At 44.5% G+C, this 27,871-nt stretch overlaps 1 protein-coding gene across 2 annotated transcripts in view; it reads right to left on the bottom strand.

Moving 5' to 3' along the window:
* PLXNB1 (plexin B1) overlaps positions 1 to 27,871 on the bottom strand; it is a 248,373-nt gene that overhangs the window by 177,887 nt on the left and 42,615 nt on the right. Inside the window, exon 1 of one of the 2 annotated variants that reach the window (XM_060766550.2) lies at positions 20,433 to 21,005. The exons of the other annotated variant lie outside the window; for it this stretch is intronic. The gene's annotated coding sequence lies outside the window, so the exon portion shown is untranslated. Of the gene's footprint in view, positions 1 to 20,432; positions 21,006 to 27,871 lie in introns of those variants that run through there. 2 annotated transcript variants of the gene reach the window in all.

Here is a 27,871-nt window from a genome sequence, read left to right as displayed (position 1 = left end):
ATAGTCTCAACCAGGAGAGAGAAATGGGATGATAATCTATCTATCTATCTATCTATCTATCTATCCATCCGTCAAATGATATATGTATGTATGTTTTTTTGTCTATTTGTACTACAAAAGGGATTGCTAGGTGACCCCCTGTGATGTCATTAAGAAAGAAAGGTGACGTGTATGGGAGGGAGGGAGAGAGGGAGGGAGGGAGGGAAGGAGGGAAGGAGGGAAGGAAGGAAGGAAGGAAGGAAGGAAGGAAGGAAGGAAGGAAGGAAGGAGAAAGGGATAAAAGCAGGGCCATAGCCAGAAAAAAAAATTTGGGGAGGGTTGAAATTGGGGGGGGGGGGGTTTGGGTCACGCTGAATCAAAGAGCAGAGTAGGGGGGAGAGCAGCCTTCAATAGCCTGCAGCTTCACCCCTGTCAACCAACTCCACCAAGTCTGGCCTCCTTATTGTGAGCATTCAACACCCCCCAAACTTGGTTGCTTCGCTACATCGGCTATTTCTGCAAGTAATGACAGTGTGAATAAATTGTCAATATTTGCTTGAGATGATGCTTGCAGTTCTGGAGGGACTCTTAATTTTTTGCGTCTCATAGACTTAGCATGGGGATTTGGCTAACCAGTTAAAATTCATGAGTAAACCAGTTTTTTTTTAACCTGTAAAATTTGGGGGTTCAACCCCCCCTAAACCCCCCCTCCCCTGGCTACAAGCCTGGATAAAAGAAAGAAAAAGGAGTGAAGGAAGATAAATGAAAGGGGGAAAGGTATGAGTGCATGGAAGAGAAAGAGAAAAAAAAGGGGATGAAAGCAGGGCAGCAGTGGCCCGTCCTTCATTCTCGGGCAACAGCAGGTAGATATGCAGTAGTAATACTAAAACTACATACATACCTACAAACCAGGACTGGCACACGACAATTCACTGCCTGATGCAGAGCAACAAATTGTACCATCAACACTCCACCTAAATCATGACACATACAACCTGAATCCAGTCAAGTTATTCCGAGGCACACAATTGCACAAGTTATGTCTCCTTCCCTCAGGCAGTAGAATGCAGTAAAAAGTAACTGCACAACTAAAAGTTTTACGGCTATTTCATGACACCCAATAACTGCTGCCTGAAACTGGAGTTCATTCTCCAGTAGGACTGGGACTGTTTTTTTAAAGGTCTTAGTGCAGATCATAGAATCTTAGAGTTGGAAGAGACTACATGGGCCATCTAGTCCAGCTCCCTTCCATATAGGAAAAGCACAAAGTAACCCTGACAGATGGCCATCCAGCCTCTGTTTAAAAACTTCCAAAGAGTGAGTTTCCTGTAACCCATTGCTCTGAGTTCTAGTAGATCTGTAGACCAGAGTTTTATCGCTGGGCTAAGGTCTTAAAACAATTCAGTAGTAAGTAAAGAAAGATTTCTACACCCCATTATTATTATTATTATTATTATTATTATTATTATCATCATTATTACTATTATTATTTGAACTAGATCTCCCAGTATCCTGTAATGAGAACGGTGGCCAGGGGATTCTAGAAATTGTAGTCTGAAAAAAAAATCTTTCCAACTTTAATATACAAGTGTGTGTGTGTCATATATACTCATGTATAAGCCACTTCCATGTATAAATCAAGGGCAGGCTGTGGGTTCAAGACTTCCATGTATAAATCAAGGGCAGGCTGTAGGTCCTACAAAGCCCTAGACGGTTCCGGCCCAAAATACCTGTCTGACCGCATCTCGGCCTATGAGCCCACAAGGACTTTGAGATCATCTGGGGAGGCCCTTCTCTCGATCCCGCCTGCCTCACAGGCACGCCTGGCGGGGACGAGGGATAGGGCCTTCTCGGTGGTGGCCCCCCGGCTGTGGAACACCCTCCCTGTGGACATCAGACTGGCGCCCTCCCTTATGTCATTCCGCAAGAGACTAAAGACGTGGTTGTTTGAGAAGGCGTTTGAGTAAGTGCTGCAATAACTGGCAATGACTATTGGAACGGAACATGGATAACGAGATTTGGATTGTGATTCAACAATGAGACGTCGCAAATGATTTAGTGTAATTGTATTATTGATAGTGATGTTGTTTAATGTTGTTGTGATATTGCTTATGCTATAAATTGTACCTGTTTTTACATGTTGTACACCACCGTGAGTCGCCCTAGGGCTGAGAACGGTGGTCTACAAGTGCAGTAAATAAATAAATAAATAAAATATGACCCGTGGATAAGTGAGGAGTCATTCTGCAGAGAGAGCAAAATACCAATACTATCTTATGCGGCATCTGCCCTTGAAGTAAAAAAGGCCAGAAGGTGTGTTATGGTAGACAGAGTAGAGGAGGTCCAAGCTTCTTTTAAGTCAATGGTTCTCAACCTGTGGTTCCCAGATGTTTTGGCCTTCAACTCCCAGAAATCCTATCAGCTGGTAAACCTGCTGGGATTTCCGGGAGTTGTAGGCCAAAACACCTGGCGACTCACAGGTTGAGAACCACTGTTTTAGGTTCTCTCTGGATCATCATCATCATCATCTAGGGAGAACCTAAAAGTAGTATGAACCTCCATTATTATTATTTTATACACAACAAGAGTAGTATACAGCAAACAAGATCACTATGCTGGCTTTCGTATACGATCACACATTGGACACTTTCCAAGTGTCTAGGACTGTGTGATGTATCAGCAAATAATGTGTGCAGATCCTAGTAGGGTGGCCTTTTGCAGCTGACAGGTGGTGAATTGTTTTTAAGTGCAGGCCAAGGTCTTTAGGCACTGGGCCCAGTGTGCCAATCACCACTGGGACCACCTTGACTGGCTTGTGCCAGAGTCTTTGCAGTTCGATCTTTAAATCCTCATATTGTGTAAGCGTTTACAGTTGCCTCTTGTCAATTCTGCTGTCACCTGGGACTACATCATCATCATCATTTTTGTGTCAGGAGCGAGTTGAGAAACTGCAAATCACTTCTGGTGTGAGAGAATTGGGCGTCTGCAAGGAAGTTGCCCAGGGGACGCCCAGATGTTTTGATGTTTTACCATCCTTGTGGGAGGCTTCTTTCATGTCCCCACATGGGGAGCTGGAGCTGACAGAGGGAGCTCATCCATGTTCTCCCTGGATTGGAACTTCAGACCTGTCGGTCTTCAGTCCTGCCAGCACAAAGGTTTAACCCACTGTGCCACTGGGGGCTACTACTACTCCTGCTATTATTACTACTACTGCTACTATTACTACCACTATTACTATTATTATCACCCTGCTTTTTCTCTCCCAAAAAAGAGACTCAAAAGCAGCTTACAGTAAAACCAATGCTATACAATTTAAAACCTGACAAACATATAAATGAAGCTCTTGCTTTTCTCCACTCTCCTCAGAAAAGTAGGCAGTTCCTTTTTTGACAAGGATTCATGGGTCACATTCATGCCAAACCAAGTTTTTGGGTTGATTTTTTGATTAAAATTTTCTAGACTTATACACGAGTATATAGGGTAATCACGACCCCGCCCCTTTCCATACATTGCCCACGTAAAGAGGGGCTTAGGGAACCTCCCCTCGGTCTTTCCAACCTGTGCTTTCCAGCCCTCCATGCTCCTCCTGATCTTTTTGCATCGCCAGAACATGGCATCGAGGCTATTGTTAGGCAGCAGAAAGGGGCTGTGCCAGAGTCAAAGTGAGCAGCATAAAGGGGCCTGGAAAGACTTCTCCGGCAGCACATTCTCCCAGGAGATTAACAGTGTGCTGTGGGAAAGGGGGCAGGCGGGTGGGCGGGCAGGGGGGCCGAGCGGGGAGAGATCTAACAAAGCTGTTTCCTAAATGGGATTTTACAAAACTACAGCAGATGTGGGAGGGGAGGCAGAGGGGGGAACTGGTTAATTATTGACCTGTTCAGCTAATTTCCAGACAGAGAGGGGGAGAGGGAGCCAGGGAACCAGACAAGAGAAATACAGATTTTTCACAGAACACCTTCTACTAACCAAGTCCAAACTAACACCAAACAACAATATACTGGTAGTCAGAGGGTAGGCAGAAGGAAGATGAGTATTTATAGGCAGATATAAGTCATGATTTGCCGATGAAGTTGAAATTGTTTCTTTATTTCTTTACTTGTTTGAATTTTTGAAATTCCTGGATTTGAGGTTGCATGTTTTGGGGTGACCCATAGTCTTCTGGACGCAGAGAGAAGTTCTTTATGCCTTCCTACCTAAATTTGTATTATGGGCTTGGGCTAACATGCTTGGCCGTGCTATGCACAAAGAGCTGTTGCTAATGATAGAGGAAACCTTCCTGGTTCTAGGGATGTAAGGTTTGGGCATTTGTACTTGAGATGCAGACCCCAATGCAACTGTTTAAGCTGTATTTTAACCATTCATAGAAGTAAGCAACTGAGAACTGGGAACCATCTTCAGCATGGTACACTACCAAAGGATCCCCAATAGAGATAAAATGACAGTATCTTCTCCCACCTAAGTTGGACTGCTGCAATTTGAAAAAGTTGTGGCAACAAGCAGTGGGTGTGTATATGAGAGAACTGTGATCTCAATTCAGGAGAATGGCGTAATGGGTTAAATCCTTGTGCCGACAGGACTGCTGACTCAAAGGTTAGTGGTTCAAATCCAGGGAGTGGGGTGAGTTCCTGTCTGTCAGCTTCAGCTCCTCATGCAAGGACATGGGAGAAGCCTCCCACAGGATGATTCAGGTGTCCCCTGGCCAATGTCCTTGCAGATGGCCAATTTTCTCACACCAGAAATGACTTGCAGTTTCTCAAGTAGCTCCTGACACACATAAAAATCTCAGTTCAGATCCAGATCCAGAATATGCTGAATGTGGGGTTGTTGTGTTTGATGCCTACTCCTGGAGCAGGACAGAGTACCATAAAGGTCCCTCAAATGGGAGAAAAGTACCACCACCTTCTACATGGGAATTTCCACAGCCATTACTTCCCAGGGTACTGCTATTTCCCGATCCGTGAAGAATAGGGGAGGAGGACAGAGGAATACCTAGATATGTTTTTCTTGTAGGATCTAGTGTTGCCCTGGATCCAGTCTGGCAACTCTAGCTGAGAGGAACCCTGTATAACCCTGACCTCACTACCTCTGAGGATGCTTGCCATAGATGCAGGCAAAACATCAGGAGAGAATGCCTCTAGTACATGGTCATATAGCCCAAAAAAACCTACAACAACCCAGTGATTCCGGCCATGAAAGCCTTCAACAATAAACCCTGTATAATTAAACTGCATGTCTTGTCTGCCCCTGGCTCTGTTTGATAGCGTCCCAGCAAAAAGGGGGGCGAGATTTGTGTTGCTCTCCATATGTTTGGGGACTATAACTTCCAACAGCCCTAGCTAACCTAGCCAATGGTTAGGAATGTCAGGAACTGTATTCCAACTAAATCCAGAGGTGAAAATATACCCCCCACTCTCCAGCAAAACAACAAAACAAATGTAGTAAAGGTGAAGTCTACCAAACCTCACTGAAGACTCATTCAATGAATGTAGGATTACAGCCAGGAGAAGATTAAATCACAATCACAAGAGAGAATGGAGATTTTAGAAAATACATTAAGAATCGCAAAACTCAGCACTTCTTAAAGAAAACCACCAGCACTCATTATAAAGGAATTACACTAGATGCCAACATGCTCTGGATAAGATTCAAGATGCTAGTAATAACATTTAACACTAGGTACTCCATGTTAAGGGGCAACTCTGACAATATATGTCTACCCTAGGATTGGGGGCAGTTGTAGGAGCACTCCTCTAGATCCCATTAGTGGGGTCAATACAAAGCATATGTCAGGTAACAAAGAATATGTCAGGTAACAAAGCCTCTGCAAAGTCTTTTCAAGCCAGCTCAGCCCTATTTTTCCTCCTTTGTCTAGCTGGAAGGGTTTTTAGCAGCACTGCCATTGGGAGGACAGTGAAGGAAAGCAGAAGAGCGACAGCATTATTGGCCAGCTGAAATGCACAGAACGTATCATGAAAACTTTCAAAGCTACTCAGGCTTCTTAGTTAAGCAGGGCCGGGCTTTAGCACAGCAGGTTAACCACCAGCTGCAGTAAATCTTGCCAACCGAAAGATTGACAGTCTGAAGCGCAGGTCAGGGTGAGCTCCTGGCCTTTAGCCCTGCTTCTGTCTACCTAGTTGTTTCAAAACAGCAATGTGAGTAGATAAGTACAACTTAAAGTGGGGAAGTATTTAAGACACCCATAAAGAAATGTCAGAAAAATGCCGGTGATTCGACCAAGGAGGAAATTTACGAACAAAGCTCTTTAGCAGGGAAAGTGGAGCAACAGCACCCTCTCATGGCAAGAGCCAAGCATAGCCTCCAAGATGTCAAAGATGGGGAAATCCAATATACCTCTATCTATGTTGTGTCTTGCCAGTGTATTACAGCATTGAATGGTTGCTGTGTATGTGTTCTGTAATCCACTCTGAGTTCCCTTCGGGGTGAGAAGGGTGGAATATAAATACTATAAATAAATAAGTAAACAAGTAATATATGTTTAAACAATCATGCAGGAGTCGAAGGTGATGATGGTACACTTATAGTCCTATATTTTGTATCCGATGTCCCTTCTATTGTAGTTCGATTATTCTAGAGCACAGTTTCTCAACCTGGGGGTTGGGACCCCTGGGGGGGTTGTGACAGGGTGTCAGAGAGGTCACCAAAGACCATCGGAAAACACAGTATTTTCTGTTGGTCATCTGGCTTCTGTGTGGAAAATTAGGTCCAATTCTATTGTTGGTTGGGTTCAGAATGCTCTTTGATTGTAGGTGAACTATAAATCTCAGCAACTACAACTCCCAAATGTCAAGGTCTATTTCCCCCAAACTCCGCCAGTGCTCACATTTGGGCATATTGAGCATTCGTTCCAAGTTTGGTCCAGATCCATCATTGTTTGAGTCCACAGTGCTTTCTGGATGTAGGTAAACTATAACTCCAAAACTCAAGGTCAATGCCCACCAATCCCTTCTAGTATTTTCTGTTGGTCTTGGGAGTTCTGTGTGCCAAGACTGGTTCAGTTTCATCATTGGTGCAGTTCAGAATGCTCTTTGATTGTAGGTGAACAATGAATCGCAGCAACTACAACACTCAAATGACAAAACCAATCCCCCCCCCCCCCAATCCCACCAGTATTTAAATTTGGGCATATTGAGTATTTGTTCCAAATTTGGTCCAGTGAATAAAAATACATCCTGCATATCAGATATTTACATTACGATTCATAATAGTAGAAAAATTACAGTTATGAAGTAACAATGAAAATAATTTTATGGTTGGGGGTCAGAACAGTATGAGGAACTGTATTAAGGGGTCGCGGCATTAGGAAGGTGGAGAAAAACTGTTCTAGAGGGATCTCAATACAAGGAAAGCCCATTCCCCTTCTTGGTCATGTGGGAATCAGGGACAAAGAGCAGTAAAAGACAGGTAATACATGGCAACTCCATTAGCAACTTCCCCTGAGATCTGTCCTGTGCAAAGTTAACTGCTCCTTTCATAGGAAGAGAATATTTTGTACTGTTACATCTGGAAAAATATTTAGGAACTGCATAGGTCGAACTAGCTACAACCTGAAATGAAGTCTCTGTGTTTTGTGGATTTGTTACATTTTGTTGCATGGCCAACACAACTACCCCAAATATGTTTCCAAACTGTACTTGCATCTGAAATAAACAATACAGTAAAGTCTAAATTGAGAAAGAATGGGATTCTGCTCTAATTGAATTTTATGTAGTTGTATGTGCCTACATAGGGGTCATGATGGCACAGCAGGTTAATCGCTGAGCTGCTGAACTTGCTAACTGAAAGGTTGCCAATTCAAATTCACAGAGCATTGTGAGCTCCCGTTGTTAGCTTCAGCATCTGCCAACCTAGCAGTTCAAAAACATGCAAATGTAAGTAGATCAACAAGTACCACTCTGGTAGGAAGATAACAGCGCTCCATGCAGTCATGCTGGCCACATGACTTAGGAGGTGTCTATGGACAACGCTGGCTCTTTGGCTTAGAAATTGAGATGAGCACCAGCACCCAGAGTCGAACTCAACTAGACTTGATGTCAAGGGAAAACCTTTACCTATGTGCCTACAACAGGCAAGGTATATGTTTTTGTTAAAAATAGCACTAAATGGAAAAAAAAGATGAATAAAGAGTAATCTGGCCCTTTTCGGCCTTCCTTAGCTCTCTCTCTCTCTCTCTCTCATTTTTTCTTTTTCTTCAAACCTCAGCTCTCAGAATTGGGGAAAGGGCTTACAATGAGAGAAGACACAAAAATGGAGAATGTAGCAGTTTGTTTATCTTCCCCAATCTGTATGGTGAACTTGAAAAAATACATAACCATCCAATCCACTCTATTTGCTGCTATATATGCACATACAGAAAAGGCACATACACAAAATATATCCTGCCTCATCCTGTCCACTTGGGCTTTCCAAACATGGCTGACTATTTTGATATTTTATATTTATCATATCAGGAGTTAATGTATTTGAGAAAATACAAAGTTTAAAAACTTGGTATTCTATTAAATGTCCTTTGAGGAGTAGCTGGCCACTTGGAGTACCTCTGGTGTCACTATGAGAAGGTCCTCCATTGTGCATGTGTGGTGAAGAGCAAACACAAACCACCTATTACAATGCAGCCTGAGCCCTGCCACATATGCAATGGAGGACTATTTTGATGATGCTGTCGTGCAAACAAGAAGCTTTATGGTTGGAACAGGCAACTGTGTATATTTCGGTTTCTTTGGACTACAGAGCCCATCCATACTAGTCAATTGTGCCAATTGAAAGGAGTTTTAGGAGCTGTAACCCAAAACATTTGGAGCATTGTAATTGGCCATTCCTGCTTTGTAGCTTCTTTAGCCAGCAGTGAAGAGTCCACCTGCTTGGAGAGTTTTCCATCGGCATCCTTTATCTCCAGCAGAGCTCTGAATCTTTAATATCTACACATACCTTTTGAAAGATGTTATATAATTTTATTTGTAGGACAAGGACTGGAAATATTAACCTTGCATTCTTCACTCTTTCACAAACACACACACATGTTTTTCAATATTTGCAAATGCTGAACTTTACAGAATCTTGACACGAATAATGTCATGGTAGCCTGACAATTTTGATCTTATGCCATAATAACTCATCTGAACTTGGTGAATAACCTATCTGCTTTCAGGACTGGCTCGTCCACCTTTCAACCACACCTTTGAAAATAGTATTTTTCTTCACAAGGAAAGCAGTGTATATATACATATATACACACACACATTGAGGGTGGGCATAAAACAGATATATATGCTCAGTAAATTCGTCTGGGAACCCTCCCATCCCCCTTTCCCACCCTAAATTAGTCTGCTGGAATCAGGAGAGTCTGTAGGAAAACAGAAGTAGATGTGTGTAAAAAAGACTTTTGTGGGAACTCCAACTCTGCTATAAAAAACCCCCTCAAAATTCCTAGGCTGACTCTGTGCTTGGGAGCATTCTTGTTTACCTTCAGAAGCCACTCTTTTGCATTTGGCTCAAGTAGGTAGATTCATGGGTTCTAGTGAAAAACAAAAATCAGTCCCATCAATCCGAAGCAGCAGTGGGACAACTGTGGTTCTCCTGCAACTCATCCCCTGTCATTGGCTTGATAGGACCTAGAACCCAACTATGGTTGGAAACTCACATTTGGTCCACTTCTAACATTTACACTTACTTGTATCATGCTATGAGAGGAAAAAGATAATGGGTGGGAGGGAGATTATGATGCTCTTCAAATCCCAGAACAGCTGTTTGTTATAAAGGAGAAAGAATATTATCAATTGCTCTAGAACAGGCATGGGGAAACTTGGGCCCTTCCAGGTGTTTTGGACTTCAAGTCCCACAATTCCTAACAGACTCAGGTCCTTTCCTTTTTCCCCTCAGCCATTTAAGCATCTCTGAGTTTTCCTTGCCTATTAATGGGGGCATCATGGGTCAACAGGCAACTAGAAAGTTTTGGAAAATGTGAATCTCTGTAACCAGTTTGGAAATGGGATTCATAACTTTTTGGAAAACCACTGGCCACACACACACATACACACATATATTCAACAGAGTTTCAGAAGTGTTCCTTTTAGTTGCTTGAAAAGATCTACTCTCCCTTAAAATATATTTATATATATATTTAAAATATATAAATAAAATATATTTGCCTTTAAATCATGCTCAAAATACAAAAATATGAAGACTTCTTTAAAAGTAACATAATTGGTTTATTCACAAACTTAATGTATTCAGCATACAGGTACTTTGCATATGAATCAAAATATGGATCCAGTTACAATAGGATTTTAAGTAGTTTCTCTGTGTAGGAAATACAGGGCATATTTCTATCTAGTCTCTAAGCATACCGTTCCTGCATTGAAGTCTAAAGCATACTTCTGTTACTACTGAAGTCTCTAAGCATCCTGTCCCTGCATTCTTCTAAACTGAACTGTTTCTAAAATGGAGTCTGAGTCCTGAACAAACCCAGTTCTGATCATATGGTCTGCAGCCCCTCCCACAATAAAGAGTTAAGGTCAAATTGCATACCAATACGCACATATATAATACAGTAAACAATTATATACATAACAAATAACTAGTGGAGGCTTGAGAAGGTTGCTATTTCCAACAGAAGGCAATATAGACATGCATACCTGCTGAAATTCCATATTTTGTGCAATGAGCCCTTCCTTCTTTGTGAAGTGGGCACCCCAATCAGGTGACCCACAAGGTCCCTTCCTTCTCTATGATTACAATGGTGGATGTGAGCCAGAGAGCCTGTCCTCACACTCCAACACACATGCCAGGCCTTTGCTTTTTCTGAATTAATTAAGCCAGATCTCATCACCCACCCACTTGACCCCAGTAAATCAAGGAGCCTGTAACAACTAGCAGCTGAATTACCAGATGTCCTTTACTTAAAGGAATGCTCCTTCCTCCCAGCATGGCCGTGGCCCATTATTTTTGGACTTTTGACCCATTGTCAGCTTGATTGGAATTGCAGAAAATGCTTTTGGGAACAGATGCCCCAAGAGCTCAACAGATGATATCAGGTCTGAGGCTCAGAAACCTGATGGCTCCAAGCCCACCTTCTGCCAATAGGAGAAGCAAGAACCTCTCCCTTCCCAAAATCTTCAAGGATATTTCTCCCCATCCCTCCCCAGTGCTGGGGGTGACATCTGCTGGTAAACTGTCACACCACAAGGTCTTACAAGAGGATAGAAGTGGTCTCATTGTGAGCCTGATGCTGTGCTTGTATTTAACACAATTTAGCAGGAAGGATCAAGGAAGGATATGAGAAAGGTTGCGTTACTGGAACAGTTTCTGTTGACCTTACAGCACACTATGACACAGCGCAACACAGGAAAATATGACACAGTGCAACACAGAAAATACTGCAGAAAGTCTACCATATTACCCAGGACTATGATTTTACAAAAACTGTCCAAACTCTCTTAGAAAACTGTAGCTTCTATGTGGAGTTTCAAGGAAGGAAAAATAGGTGGAGGAGGCAAAAGAATGCTTTACCTCAAGGCAGCATTCTTGCACCAACCTTGTTTAACATCTTTATTAATGATCAGCCACAACAACCACTCACTAAGAGCTTTATATGTGCTAATGACCTTGGCCTAATAACACAACTAAAAGAATTTGAAACAGTTGAAATCCAACTTACGAATGCCTTGAAAGATCTCTCCAGCTACTTCAAAGATAACCATCTAAAGCCTAACCCTGCCAAGACACAAGTGTGTGCTTTTCACCTATGGAATCGTGAAGCCAGCAGAAAATTGAAAGTTACCTGGGAAGGTCAAGAGCTTGAACATTGTCTCCATTCTAAATATCTCGGTGTCACCTTAGACCAAACACTAACATATAGAAAACACTGCATGAACACCAAGCAGAAAGTAGTTTCACACAATAATGTCCTGTGGAAACTTACCGGTAGCACATGGGTTGCAGGCCCAAAATTAATAAGAATAACAGCCCTGGCCTTGTCTTACTCTACTGCCGAGTATACCTGCCCTATTTGGCACAAGTCTGCCTATGCAAAGCAGGTGAACATAGCATTGAATGAAACAAACAGAATAATCACAGGATGTCTCAAACCTACACCTGCTGATAAACTCTACAAGCTAGCTGGCATCCCCCTGATGTGTGACGGGAAGTTGCTGCTAACTGTGAGAGAAATAAGGTTGAACAGTGTGAAAGCCATGCACTGCATGGCTATCAGCCTCCTCCCAGCAAACTCACATCAAGGAAGAGCTTCATGAGAACCACCACTCCTCTTAATGCCCCCCCCCCCAGCAATAGCAAAACTGTCCCTCTGGGCAGTTAAACCAGGAAATCCTAAATGGATGACACCCCACCAGGGTCTTCTTCCAGGGACAAATCAAGAATGGGCAACTTGGAAGTCCCTGAACAGACTCAGAAGCTGAGTGGGCAGATCAAAAGACAACCTGGCAAAAATTGCACTACCTAAAGGAATTCCACACCTTTTGTGACTGTGGAGCAGAAGAGACAACTCTGCATCTCTATGCTTGTCCACTATGCCCTGCCTCATGTACAGGGGAAGAATTGTTGGAGGCTACAGACAATGCCGTTGCTGTTGCCTGTTTTTGGTCAAAAGATATTTAGTCACATGTGCTCCTTCTATTTTTATCTGTTTTTATCCTAATTTACGAAATAAAAAAAGCAGGGACAACTCTCGACAACTAGGCAGAACAAACTTGGACCAATAGTTCTCTTCCAAAAGCACTCAGTGTCCTCAGACAAGTTGCCTTCGGGTTCTGGACACTGCACAACAGTAACCTGATTAAAAATCTGCAACTGAGGAAAGAGCTGGGTGGCTTCAATAAAGGCATTATATTAGCATAGCTTGCTGTTTCTTTTTTTTCAAGAGTCAGGTTCTCAAGTTCAAGAGGAGGCATTTACCCTGCAATGGTCCTTTTGAGATGTGATTAGCAAATATTGCGGAAGTCACATGTGAAAGATTTTCTGCTATCCTGTCGGTAACATTCAATAGGTGCTTTGCTGTGTTGGGCTGCCGAGACGGGACCGGTAGGAAGTGTAGGGCACTGCTCTGCAACTAGCTCTCTTTGCAGGCTGATACTTGGCTAGACTTGTTATCCGCCATCCCAGGAATTTGTTCACAACAGTACCTCATATTCATGTGGGCATATCCCAGGATTTTGCATGGATATACAGAACTGCGGGTAGTAGTGAACCCTACTGAATAGATTACTGCTGGCAGAAACATGCCATAGACCTGTGCTGAATGACCCAGGAAACGCCTCTAAAGGACAATGCTCTAAGCATCACTACATCAGGTTGCTGAGAGTTTTCTGGGCTGTATGGCCATGTTCCAGGAGCATTCTGTCCTGACATTCTGCCCACAACAGGATGTTTCGCTCACATCAGAAGATAATACTTCTGAAATATGGCCACACAGCCTGGAAAACTTACAGCAACCCATTGATTCCGGCCATGAAAACCTTTGACAAGACTTGAACATCACTACATCTTCCAACATGTTCCAAATTCAATAGAAAGCATCACACAATGCAAAGTTCTTTTAATAGCTATGGCTATCAATACATTACATGTCTATTCACTAAATTGACAATGGAAATCAAAGAGGAACAACTAAGGGAACTGGGTATGTTTTGTTTGAAGAATAGAAGTCTAAGGAGTGATAGACACATATCTGAAAGGATCTTATCTAGCAGCTTGCTATTCTGCAGAGCAGAACATGAATCAATGGATTGTTGTTTTTTGTCGTGTCAGGAGCGACTTGAGAAACTGCAAGTAGCTTCTGGTGTGAGAGAATTGGCCATCTGCAAGGACGTTGCCCAGGGGACGCCAGGTTGTTTTAGATGTTTTTACCATCCTTGTGGGAGGCTTCTCTCATGTCACCGCATGAGCAGCTGGAGCTGGCAAAGGGAGCTCATCCGTGTTCTCCCTGGATTCGACCCTGCGACCTGTTAGTCTTCAGTCCTGCCAGCACAGGGGTTTAACCCACTGCACCACTGGGGTAAAATTACAAGAAAATTGATTTCCTTTCAATATTAGGAAAAAGTTACTGATGGTGAGAACTATTCCATAATGGAACAGATGCCTTTGATGGTAGTGGACTCTTCTTTATTGGAGGCCTTTAAACATTGGTTGGTGCTGTGGTTGATGCAATGGGTTAAACCCTTGTACTGATCAGAAGATCAGCAGTTCAAAGCTGTGGGTGGGGGGAGCTGCCGCTGTTAGTCCCAGCTCCTGCTAACTTAGGGGTGAGCTCCTGCAAGTTTGTTTTCTGCTTCCCTGGAGACTAGGACGCGGAACAATGGCTTCAAACTACAAGAGAGGAGATTCCATCTGAACATGAGGAAGAACTTCCTGACTGTGAGAGCCATTCAGCAGTGGAACTCTCTGCCCCGGAGTGTGGTGGAGGCTCCTTCTTTGGAAGCTTTTAAGCAGAGGCTGGATGGCCATCTGTCAGGGTTGATTTGAATGCAATATTCCTGCTTCTTGGCAGGGGGTTGGCCTGGATGGCCCATGAGGTCTCTTCCAACTCTTTGATTCTATGATTCCTTGGCTTGGAAATGGAAAAAGGAGTAATCTCCCCATAGTCGGAGTTGCGCAAAAAAAAAAAAAAAAAGCCAGAAATGAAAGAGGAAGCCTTTGTTCTGTGTATTTGTGTGTCATTGTTATTTTACTGTATTAAAGACATTGAATCTGTTTATCTGTGTATGCTGCAATTCACTCTGAGTCCCCTCGGGGAGATAGAGCAGAATATAAATAAAGTGTTACTGTTGTTGTTGTTGTTATTGGTTGGGTGTGGAGCCCCCGGTGGCACAGTGGGTTAAACCCCTGAGCTGGCAGGACTGAAGACCCGACAGGTCGCAGGTTCGAATTCGGGTAGAGGCGGATGAGCTCCCTCTATCAGTTCCAGCTCCCAATTGCAGAGACATGAGAGAAGCCTCCCACAAGGATGATAAAAACATCAAAAACATCCTGGCGTCCCCTGGGCAACGTCCTTGCAGACAGCCAATTCTCTCACACCAGAAGCGGCTTACAGTTTCTCAAGTCGCTCCTGACACGACAAAAAAAAAAGTTTGGGTGTCATCTTTCTGAAATCATTTGGTTGTTTATTCTCAAATGGCAGGTGATTGGACTAGACTACCCTTGAAGTCCTGTCCAACTATTACCTTTATATATGGCCTAATAAAGATGAAGAAAATGTAGGTTCCAGTCCATGCTACACTTTTTTCTGATTGTAACCACAAAAAGATGAACAGAAGCTTTTTGTCAGATTATGACTTATCAGTGGGAAAAACTATACAAACTGCCAAATATGTATTTTAGCTCTGCAGACATATGTTTTGAAACTATATATGGCAAATATCAAGGTGGGTGGGTGGTTGGGTATGAAGCTGATCAGAGCTGAAATCAAAACACATAAAACAAATAGGATCTAAATCTTTCCTCCCATACAGCAGTTCCAAAAACATTTGCGCTCCTGCAATGTAGAGTGCAGTGGTGTAGATGAGGGAGTCATTCCAGATGAGTACGTTATCATCCTCCTTTTATTACCCCAGCTCATTCGAGGAATTTTAGAGAAGGTCCAGATGGCAAGATCATCTTCCATGGAGAACTCTATTCTGTTTTCCTACCACTTCTTCTGTCTTTTCTTCTTTCCATTACAAAAAAATATCCTAGCATGTTCAGAACAGCTGCGCCACATCTTTTGAATGGTAGCACCAGGAGCCTGTTATCTGGAGGCAAGCTCTGTTGATGTGTGAGCAAACACACTCACACGCACACACAACCCTGCCCTAAATAAATAATTAATAGCCAGTACATACATTCATACACAATCTTGATTCTAGACCAATTAGTGCTGAATAACTCACACGTATTTATGATGCATACAGCTCTGCATTCATCCATCTCATGGAAGGGAGAACACGCATACTTGGACTCTCGTCTGTGACAAGCACAACAGGATGATTAAAGGGACAATTAATTGCTAATGATGTTGGAGAGGGAGGCAAATTAGTCAGCTGCAACAGAATTTTATGGCATCTTAAAAATTAGGGAGCCTCAATGGCAAGGGCCTTCCAGATGTTGTTGGATAACAACAGCGCTAGCCATCATAACCAATGGGGAAGAATGCTGGGAGTCTCAGTTTCACCATTTGGAGAATATCATGATACCCTCTCATAATACCTCCTGGTTTTCCCTAATGATTATGAATGTCTATTTCCCAAGGTTGGAACCAACCCCAACTTTGCTTCCATCTGCCCCCCTTCATGGTCATTAGATTGGGGTTGACTATATACCAGGTATGGACCAACTTGGGCCCTCCAGGTGTTTTTGACTTCAACCCCTAGCAGCCCCAGGCCCTTTCGTTACCCCCTCAAACACTGAAGTGGCTAGGGCAGTATTTCTCAACCTGGGGGGAGGGGTTGCAAGTGGATGTCAGAGGGGTCTTCAAAGACCATCAGAAAACACAGTATTTTCTGTTGGTCATGGAGGTTCTGTGTGGGAGGTTTGGCCCAATTTTATCATTGCTGGGGTTCAAAATGTTCTTTGATTGTAGGTGAATTATAAATCCCAGAAACAACAACACCAAAAGGTCAAGGTCTGTTTTCCCCAAACTCCACCAGTGTTCACACTTGGGCATATTGAGTATTCGTGCCAAGTTTGGTCCAGATCCATCATTGTTTGATCCCACAGTGCTCTCTGGATGTAAGTGAACTACAACTCCAAAACACAAGGTCAATGCCCACCAAACCCTTCCAGTATTTTCTGTTGCTCATGGGAGTCCTGTGTGCCAAGGTTAGCTCAATACCATCGTTGGTGGAGTTCAGAATGCTCTTTGAGTTTAGGTGAACTATAAATCGCAGCAACTACAACTCCCAAATGACTAAAACAATCCCCCAACCCCACCAGTATTCAAATTTGGGCGTATCGGGTATTTGTGCCAAATTTGGTCCAGTGAATGAAAATACATCCTGCATCTAAGGAAGTAATGCTACCCCTCTATTCTGCTTTGGTTAGACCACATCTGGAATATTGTGTCCAGTTCTGGGCACCACAATTCAAGAGAGATATTGACAAGCTGGAATGTGTCCAGAGGAGGGCGACTAAAATGATCAAGGGTCTGGAGAACAAGCCCTATGAGGAGCGGCTTAGGGAACTGGGCATGTTTAGCCTGAAGAAGAGAAGGCTGAGAGGAGATATGATAGCCATGTATAAATATGTGAGAGGAAGCCACAGGGAGGAGGGAGCAAGCTTGTTTTCTGCTTCCTTGGAGACTAGGACAAGGAACAATGGCTTCAAACTACAAGAGAGGAGATTCCATCTGAACATTAGGAAGAACTTCCTGACTGTGAGAGCCGTTCAGCAGTGGAACTCTCTGCCCCGGAGTGTGGTGGAGGCTCCTTCTTTGGAAGCTTTTAAGCAGAGGCTGGATGGCCATCTGTCAGGGGTGATTTGAATGCAATATTCCTGCTTCTTGGCAGGGGGTTGGACTGGATGGCCCATGAGGTCTCTTCCAACTCTTTGATTCTATGATTCTATGATCTCAGATATTTACATTACAAGTCATAACAGTAGCAAAATTACAGTTATGAAGCAGTAACGAAAATAATGTTATGGCTGGGGGTCACCACAACATGAGGAACTTCATTAAGGGGTTGCAACATTAGGAAGGTTGAGATCCATTACGCTAGTGGGAAAAGGAAAGGGCCTGAGGCTGTCCAGAATGGTGGGAGTTGAAGTCCAAAACACCTGGAAGGGCCCAAGTTGGTCCATGCCTGGTATATAAATACACCGACCAGGTCCCCTCCCCTAAAGTGTAAACGAGCCCTTCCTCCTCTCGTAAGAAAGTGCAGTATGGGCAGGTTCAAGAAGGGGGAGAAGGGGGGGGGGGTGCCTTGGCACAAACAGGTTTCGTGTTTCTCCTCTTCCTCCTCCTCCTCCTCCTCCTCCGCCCCGGCCCCTCCCTGGGAACAAAGGAGGCAGAGAGGGCGAAGGAGGGGACCAAGCCAACCTTTCAGAGGGGAAAGAAAGGGGGCTCCCCCTTCCTCCTCTTTGGTTCCGCCAAATGGGAGAGGGCCAGAGTGGAGGACGAGACCATAACAAAAAAACAGGGGAGGGGTTTCTGTAAAGGTGCCTTTTCTCCCCTCAGGAGAGGCGAGTGAGTGAGGAAGGAGGCAAAGTCTGGCCAGAAAGGACCACTTCGCCAGGACTTTGAGCTCCTGTTCCAACACAAACCTCCTCAATTTATATTCAGGACAGGAGAGGAGGCAAAGGGGCGAAAGTGTGGCCAGATAGGGGGTTTTATGGCCATCTTCTTTCCCCTCAGCTCTCCCTCTTGTTTTGGAGGGAGTCGTGAGACGCTCCCAAACCCTGGAGGAAAAGTTCCATTCAAACCAAACATGTGGCAGAAAGAGGGAAGAAAGAAAAGGCGAATGAATGAGAAGGAGAAAGAGAGCTCCAGGGAAAGAAACTCAGGAAGGACAATGTGTTGTTGAAGTCTTTCAAGGGGTTGTTGTGAGTTTTTCTGAAGTGGATGACTATGTTCCAGAAGCATTCTCTCCTGACGTTTCGCCTGCATCTCTGGCAGGCATCCTCAGAAGTTGTGAGGTCAGACCAGCCAGGCTTTGAAGCTGCAGGGCCATTCAATGCTAATCAAAGTGGCCAATTGCAACATTCACACTCAAACACAGGAGAACTCCAGACAAGAAACAACCAGGGACAGCTAATCACCTCTCAAGAAAGGAGTCCCCCAGGCACTAAGCCACACCTAAAAACTGTCAGGCCATCAAATGCTAATCAAGGTGGCCAATTGCAACATTCACACCTACTTCCAACAGACAAGAGTTCTTTCTCCCACCCTGGACATTATTCCACAGATATATAAACCCCACTTGCCTAGTTTCCAACAGTCCTCACAACCTCTGAGGATGCTTGCCATAGATGTGGGTGAAACGTCAGGAGAGAATGCTTCTGGAACATACCCATCCAGCCTGGAAAACTCACAACAACTCAGGCAGGGAGACAAAAACTCCACACAAAGAGAAAAAAGGATACTCGGTGCCTCTTCTTCCTCCCCAAAAGGCACCAACTGTTATTCCCAAACTGTTCCCAAACGCTTCTGATCATCTCCCTGATGATGATTTCTCTGCTTCCAGTGCGCACTACTTTTGAGAGACACAACCAAGACTGGGAAGACTCGAAAGGAGAGACAAAACCCTCCTGGAACTAAGCATGAAGCCAAGGTAGAATGGGGGATACACAAGCAAGGCAAAAGGACTCCCCCTCTCTCCCCAAACTCCCTTGATTGTTTTGATTTCTCTGCCTCCAGTGCGCGCCAATGGAAGAAGGCTACTTTTGAGAGACACAACCAAGGCTGGGAAGACTTAAGAGTCCTTCCAAACAGCCATACATCTCAGAATATCAGGGCAGAAAATCCCACAATGTCTGCTTTGAACTGGGCTGAGTCCACACTCAGATAATGTGGGATTTTCTGCTTTGATGTTCTGGGATATAGGGCTGTGTGGAAGGGCCCTAAAAAGGACCCAAAAGGAGAGACAAAACCTTCCTTGGACTAAGATGAAGCACTCACCCTCTCTCCCAAAAGATCCCCTTGATTGTGGGGATTTCTCTGCCTCCAGTGCGCGCCAAAGGAAGGCTACTTTTGAGAGACACAACCAAGGCTGGGAAGACCCAAAAGGAGAGACACAAAACCCTCCTGGAACTAAGATGAAGCACTCACCCTCTCTCCCAAAAGATCTCTCTCATTGTGGGGATTTCTCTGCCTCCAGTGCGCGCCTACTTTTGAGAGACACAACCAAGACTGGGAAGACGAAGTTCCCTTCCACACAGCCTTATATCCCACAATATCAAGGCAGAAAATCCCACAATATCTGCTCTGAACTGGGCTGAGTCCACACTCAGATCATGTGGGGTTTTCTGTCTTGATAGTCTGGGATGTTGGGTTGTGTGGAAGGGCCCTAGAAAGGATCCAAAAGGAGAGACAACCCCCTCCTTGAACTAACACGAAGCACTCACCCTCTCTCCCAAAAAGCCCTCCTTGAACTAAGATGAAGCCCTCGCCCTCTCTTCCAAAAGATCCCCCTGATTGTGGGGATTTCTCTCCCTCCAGTGCGCGCCAATGGAAGGCTACTTTTGAGAGAGACACCAAGGCTGGGAAGACCCAAAAGGAGAGACACAAAACCCTCCTGGAACTAAGATGAAGCACTCACCTTCTCTCCCAAAAGACCCCCCCTCCCCCCCGATTGTGGGGATTTCTCTCCCTCCAAAGGAAGGCTACTTTTGAGAGACACAACCAAGGCTGGGAAGCCCCGAAAGGAGAGACACAAAACCCCCCTGGAAGTAAAACGAAGCCAAGGTCGGAAGGGGAGGCATAGGAGGCAGAGGCAAGGCAAAGGACTCACCCAAAATGCCATCTCTGGAGAAAGTGTCCCAGGCTGGGAGTGGGAGCGAGGTTCCTCTGGGTCTCCAGGGCGAGGAAGTGGAAGAAAGGAGGCGAGGGAAAGGGCTCTTGTTCTCTTCCCAAAGGTTCCTGTGCGCACAAGTGAGTTGCCTCTCCGCCTTTGCGAGGGAACAACGGGGAGGAAACCCTCCTCGGCAAAGATGCGCCCTGGACGATGGATGGATGGGTCAGGGGAATGGGTTTCCTCGGAGGGAGAGAGAGAGAGGGAGGAAAGAGGAGGAGAAGGCAAAAGCCGGGAGAAGGAGGAGGAGGAGGAGGAGGCAGGAAAGTAGTTCCTCGCCCGCGAAAGCGCCGGCCACAGGCAGAGCCGAGGGAGCCCCTGCTGCGCGAGAGCGGCTACTGCAAAAAGGGGGAGAAAGAAAAGAAAAGAAGGAGGGAGGGAGGAAGAAAGAAAGAAAGAAAGCTGGGCGGAGGGCGGACAAAAGCGCACGCCAAGCCCCACCGCCGAGATGGAGGGGCCGCGTCCTCCTCCCCTCCCTCCCTCTTTCCCTTCTCTCTTCCCTTCCCTCTTCCTGCAAAGAAAGCCCCACGCTGCAAGCCCCCTGGAGACCCGAGGAGAGGGGGGGTGTGAGTGAAAGGGGCTGCCTGGGCTCCGCCTCCCCGGGTGCATCCACACATCGGATTCATGCGAGTTGACAGCACTGGGATCCTGGGCTTTTGCAAGGTCTTGAGCATTCTCTGTCGCAAAGTGCCAATCCGGAACAATGGCTTCAAGCAACAAGAAAGGAGATTCCGCCTCAACATTAGGAATCTCCTTCCTCATGTTCAGCAGTGGAACTCTCTACCCCGGAGACTGGTAGAGGCTCCTTCTTTGGAAGCTTTTAAACAGAGGCTGGATGGCCATCTGTCGGGGGTGCTTTGAATGCAATTTTCCTGCTTCTTGGCAGAGGGTTGGACTGAATGGCCCATGAGGTCTCCTCCAACTCTATGATTCTAGGATTCTATGAATCCCTCACCAAACTGCTCCTTTTCACAACACCTTTCGCCTTCCCTGCCAGCAGGGCTGGTGCCCCAGCAAAACACAACTCCCTGGGTTCCCATAGCATCCAGGCAGGGCAGGGAGAGCGGTTTCCAACTGCATTAATTGTATAGTATGGATCAGGCATGGGCCAGCTTAGGCCCTCCAGGTGTTTTGGACTTCAACTCCCACAATTCATGAGGGCCAAGCATAAATATGTGAGGGGGAGTCTTAGGGAGGAGGGGACAGCTTGATTTCTGCTGCCCTGGAGACACTAGGATGCAGAACAATGGCTTCAAACTATAGGAAAAGATATTATCATTATTATTATTATTATTATTAAACTTTATTTGTACCCCGTTAGCATCTCCCGAAGGACTCGATGTGGCTTACAAAGGCCAAGGCCTCAACACAACAACAGAATAACAAAACACCTCACTATCTCTGAGGATGCTTGCCATAGATGCAGGCAAAACGTCAGGAGAAATGCCTCTAGAACATGGCCCTATAGCCCGAAAAACCCCACAAGAACCTAATAACAAAACAACTCAAAGCAAAATAAAAAACATAAAGCAATAACAACAAAACATTACACCATAACACCTGAACATGAGGAACTTTATAATGGTGAGAATTGTTCAACAGTGGAACTCTCTGCCCCAGAGTATAGTGGAGGCTCCTTCTTTGGAGGCTTTTAAACAGAGGCTGGATGGCCATCTGTGGAGGGTGGTTTGAATGCAATTCCTGCTTCTTGGTAGGGGGTTGGACTGGATGGCCCATGAAGTCTCTTCCAACTCTGTGATTCTATTATTTTTTTTGTCGTGTCAGCAGCGACTTGAGAAACTGCAAGTCGCTTCTGGTGTGAGAGAATTGGCCGTCTGCAAGGACGTTGCCCAGGGGACACCCAGATGATTTGATGTTTTTATCATCCTTGTGGGAGGCTTCTCTCATGTCCCCGCATGAGGAGCTGGAGCTGATAGAGGGAGCTCATCCACCTCTCCCCGGATTTGAACCTGCGATCTGTCGGTCTTCAGTCCTGCTGGCACAGGGGTTTAACCCACTGTGGCACCGGTGGCTCCTATGATTCAATATGCACAGACTTTGTTTCATACACAAAATTATTTAAAATATTCAGACTCCAGGCTTTGTTTTGATTGCCTGCTGGGACAGCTGGGTTCAGCCTTGCTGTATTTGCTGCTTCTCAGCTTGTTTAAGGATGATGACTGCTCTTTAAGGATGATGACTGCTCTTTAGTTACAGTGGGTCGCAGGGTTTGGTTCCAGCCCAACCCCCATGGATACCCAAATCCATTGATGTTCAAATCTCATTATGTACAGTGGCATAATAAAATGATGTCCCTTCTATAAAATGTCAAAATCGATGTGTTGTTGAATCATGGCTGGAATCACTGGGTTGCTGTGAGTTTTCCAGGCTGTCCGGCCATGTTCCAGAAGCATTCTCTCCTGACATTTCACTCACATCTATGGCAGGCATCCTCAGAGGTTGTGAGGTCTGTTGGAAACTAAGTAAGCGGGGTTTATATATCAGTGAAACGTCCAGGGTGGGAGAAAGAAAATCAAAGTTTGTTTTTTGGATTATTATTACTATTATTATTATTTGGTGGCAAAGAGATTTTCAAGCTGAGAATCTGTGGATTTGGAGGGCAGACTTTTTTGCATTATATTTTGTTCATGTACAGCAGTTTAAGACCCCTTCTACACTGCTATATAATTCAGATATGCCAAGCAGATCATCCATATTATCTGCTTTGAACTGGATTATAGACTGCCATATAATTCAAAGCAGATAATCTGGATTTTATATAGTGGTGTAGAAGGGGCCTAAGGGAGCAGGCTTGGTACACTGGTTTGAGTGTTAGACTATGACTGGAGACCAAGGTTCAAATTCACAGTTGATCAAGAAAATGCACTGGGTGACCCTGGTCAAGTCATACACTCTCAGTACCAGAACCCCTGTGAAAAAAATCACCTTTGGGCTTCTGTAAATCAGAAATTACTTGAAGTCAAACAACAACAGTAACAGCAGCAACAGTTTACACATTTATAGAAGCATGGGCAAACGTTGGCCCTCCAGGTGTTTTGGACTTCAACTCCCATGGTGGTAGACTGTTAGGAATTGTGGAAGTTGAAGGCCAAAACACCTGGACTGCTGAAGTTTGCCCATGCCTGATTTAAAGCAATCTTGTGAATGACAGACCTCCCAACAGATCAGGAACACCTCTGTTTGGGGTCTTCCAAATCCAGCTACTGGGGAGGCCAAACAAAAAGAGGCCATGGCCCCTGCGTAAGAATCCTGCCTCTCTATTAAATATTCCTTCAGACTCCCACATTTCTAGCAAAAGAATAAGACTCTGAAAGATGTTCACATCTAAATTTACTTTGTTCAAATTGCCTTGGCAACTTAGTCTACCCTTTGGGTGCTCAAACTATACACTATTTCAAAATCTCAACTCAAGTTTTACATTAACACAATGCAAAAATATGGGAACAGAGAAAATTTTCATGGGAAAGGGAAAAGTTATTGTTTGGTAAACCATGTCCTCATGTTAATCGCTTGGAGCGACATCTCTGTAGTATTTTAGTACTCACATGGTTAGAAGGTCTGGGTCCCTGGTTCCAATTAAGTTCCTCAGTGGTCATATTGGATGGGAAATACTGAGACTGAAAGCCAAAACCAAGGTTACAACAACATCTATTATAGAACTCCAGTATGCTGATGACAACGTCGCCTGTGCACATTCAGAAGACCTACAAGCCACTCTAAACACCTTCGCAGAAGCATACGAGCAGCTCAGCCTGTCATTAAACATTGAGAAAACCAAAGTACTCTTCCAACAGTCACCAGCCAATCCCTCTCCAATGCCCAAAGATATAAGATCGGCTCCCTCCCTCTTGACTTTTCGAAGAAAGGGGGAATCCTGGCTTTTTGAGCAGGCCTTCCCAAACACAGCATAGTCATACGACATAGTGGAATTCTTGATGACAGAATTGAACAATGACTTGATATGAGACGCTTACGACAATGTTTTAAGGCTTGTATGGTTTTATATATTTATATTGTATGTTGATGTTTTTAATGGTATTTTATTATTGTTATATTTTTAAAATTGTTATGACTGTTGATGCATCAAATTGTTGCCATTTGTAAACCGCTCTGAGTCGCTGAGAAGGGCGGTATATAAATAGTAACTAAATAAATAATTTTTCTTGTTTAGGGTTCCTTTCACACTACATCAGGCCCGTAGCCAGGATTTTGATGGGGGGGGGGGCTGAGTTTGATTCGGGGGGGGGGGGGGCTGAGTCTGAGTGAAAGAGGGTCTATCCTAGCAAACCTTTTGTATTGTTACCCCAATACCCTCATGCATATGAGATATATTGAGCATGGTGATCAGATCATGATATGAATAAACATAACAGTTTAAATAATGTACCAGTAAGGCCTTTTCGCAGACTACCATGAGAAGTAGTGCAGGCATGTAGCCCCCCCCCCCCCCCCCCCGGCTACATGCCTGCACTACATAGTTAAGGCACTATGATTTCCCTTTAACTGCTGTGATTGCATACTATGAAATCATGGATTAGTAGTTTGGAGAGGCCTCTGTCTGAGGCCCCTTCCATAGAACTGAATAAAATTCCACATTTTCTGCTTTGAACTGGAATATATGGCAATGTGGATTCAGATAACCCAGTTCAAAGCAGATATTGTGGGATTTTTTTTCTGCCTTGATATTCTGGGTTATATGGCTGTGTGGAAGGGCCCTGAGAGTTGTTGTTATGCCTTAGAATCATAGAATCATGCCTTCCTTAACTACAAACTCCAGGATTTCGTGGGATGTTGCCACAGCAGATAAAGTGGGAACAATCGTGCTATAATAGTGCATGCAGTGGTTAGAGATCCTGATTAAGGAGCAAAGGCAGCAATGGCCTGGAGAAACAAACTAAAAGCTTTATTATGGGAACTTCATGCTAAGATAAGAACATTACTCAGGGTGCTTATCTAAATTTGATTAATTCTTAAGAAGACCGGTGGGGAGAGAAGAGGCAGAAAAGCATCCCTAAGAGTGTCAGTTTACATTACACAGAGGCCAGGATAGACAGACAATGAAGGAGAACACTGTGGGCCACTCAAACTCTCTAGCCCTAATTAGGATCTGAGGCATTTTTGACTCTTCAGAGCGAAGCATTGCTACACTTCCAAAAATAATAGTGTGATGTAAAAGGGACTTGGGTCACATTGATCCCTCTTGTTTTCCATGGCACTGTTTCCCTCAGCCCCCATTCCCCAAAACCTACAATGTGGGCTACAGCATTGTTTTGCAAGCATCAGGAATCTGTAGCTCTCCTCTTTTCATGTGACTACAACTCCCATAATCCCCAGATGTTTTGTACTACAGCTCCCACATACCACCATAAGGAATAAGAGGTTGATGCAAAAAGGAATCGAGTGCAATAACTTCTATTTCTTCTGTTGTATTTGAGCTTCTTGTTTTGCTGATGGCAAAATATAGGATCAGAGTGGCACTATGCTGGTATTATGACATTGACATAGCTAGGGCTGCTCCATGCGATTTTGCTGCCTGAGGCAAAGGACTAAATGGTGTCTCCTCTTGTTCTCTGCACCACAGTGTACTCCTGGTGCGCAGTGGGTTAAACCACTGAGCTGCTAAACTTGTTGACTGAAAGATTGCAGGTTCGAATCTGGGGAGCGGCATGAGCTTCCGTTGTCAGCCCCAGCTTCTGCCAACCTAGCAGTTCGAAAACATGCAAATGTGAGTAGATCAATAGGAACCACTCCAGCAGGAAGGTAACGGCGCTCCATCAGTCATGCTGGCCACATGACCCTGGAGGTGTCTACGGACAATGCTGGCTCTTCGGCTTAGAAATAGAGATGAGCACCAACTCCCAGAGTCTGACACAACTGGACTTAATGTTAGGGGAAAACCTTTACCTTTACCACAGCTAACAGAATCGAGTTCAACGTTCCTTTAACACCAGCAATGGGATATTGCTCTCTATGAAGGTATAAGGTCAGTATAGGGTATTTGGTGCAACAAACTGACCTCAAAGGAAAACTCCAGGAGACTCATGGGAATGACTAGCAGTTTTTTATGTTACTCCTTAACTTCTCCACACTAGTTTTGGCTTGCAACTTCTATGTCAGTACAGCCATGAATCCATGTTTTAGCTAATTTTGAACGCGCTCTCTGCATTACTGAATACTATTCCTAAATATGTTCAGCACTGTGAACCCGGAGTAGATTCATTGTCTTCAATGACACTGGTGCCAGCAGTCATAGTGATGAATTGTTTCTAGCACAGAAAACACATATAGGCACTAGCTGCAGAAGTGGGTTGTTGTGAGTTTTCCAGGTTGTCTAGCCATGTTCCAGAAGCATTCTCTCCTGACATTTCACCCACACCTAGGGTGGCATAATCAGAGGTTGTGAGATCTGTTGGAAACTAGGCAAGTGGGGTTTATATATATATGAGGAATGTCAAGGGTGGGAGAAAGAACTTTTGTCTGCTGGAGGCAAGTGTGAATGTTGCAACTGGCCACCTTGAATAGCATTGAGTGGTCATGCAGCTTCAAGGCCTGGCTGCTTCCTGCCTGGTGGAATCCTTTGTTGGGAGGTGTTAGCTGGTCCTGGTTGTTTCCTGTCTGGAATTCCCCTGCTTTTTGAGTGTTGTGCTTTATTTACTGTCCTGATTTTAGAGTTTTTTAAAAAGTGGTAGCCAGATTTTGTTCATCATTAATGTTTTTTTCCTTTCTCTTGAAAGCTGCAGAAGTGCTTATTAGTCTCATAAAACTATAAGGATAACGATCAGAGAAAAAGAATCTGAGCTCCTGTTACAGTGAAAGAATCACTAATACATGAATCCCACAGAGACTCAACCTTCATGGTTAGAGTAAAATATGATGGCATTTGAAGCTTTGCTTTCTACTTTACATTTTTTTATTTATTTATTACCGTCACTTTTACCCCGCCCTTCTCACCCCCAAGGGGGGACTCAGGGCGGCTTACAGAAAAAGGCACAATTCGATGCCTTATCACATATACATACAAATATAAAAACAAGTAAGCAATTACAAAATTAAAATTAGATCATCAATACATAGTAACACCATAAACACAATAGTAGGCTAATCCTGAGCTCAGAGTTCGGAGTTCCGTAGATCCATCCGGTCCAATTCCAGCTCGTCATCAGGTCTTTCTTTAACTGCCTGGGTGTCCAAACGCCTGGTCCCACATCCAGGTCTTCAGCCTCTTCCTAAATGAGAGAAGGGACGTTGCCGATCTAATCTCCCCGGGGAGCGAGTTCCATAGGCGGGGGGCCACCACCGAGAAGGCCCTGCTCCCCGTCCCCGCCAATCTCACTTGTGAGAGAGGCGGGGTCGCGAGC

This window comes from Anolis sagrei, chromosome 2 (assembly GCF_037176765.1).
Source record: "Anolis sagrei isolate rAnoSag1 chromosome 2, rAnoSag1.mat, whole genome shotgun sequence".
Taxonomy (NCBI): Eukaryota; Metazoa; Chordata; class Lepidosauria; order Squamata; family Dactyloidae; genus Anolis; species Anolis sagrei.
The sequence above is the reverse complement of the archived record's forward strand: the minus strand, read 5'-3'. Positions and strand labels throughout refer to the sequence as shown.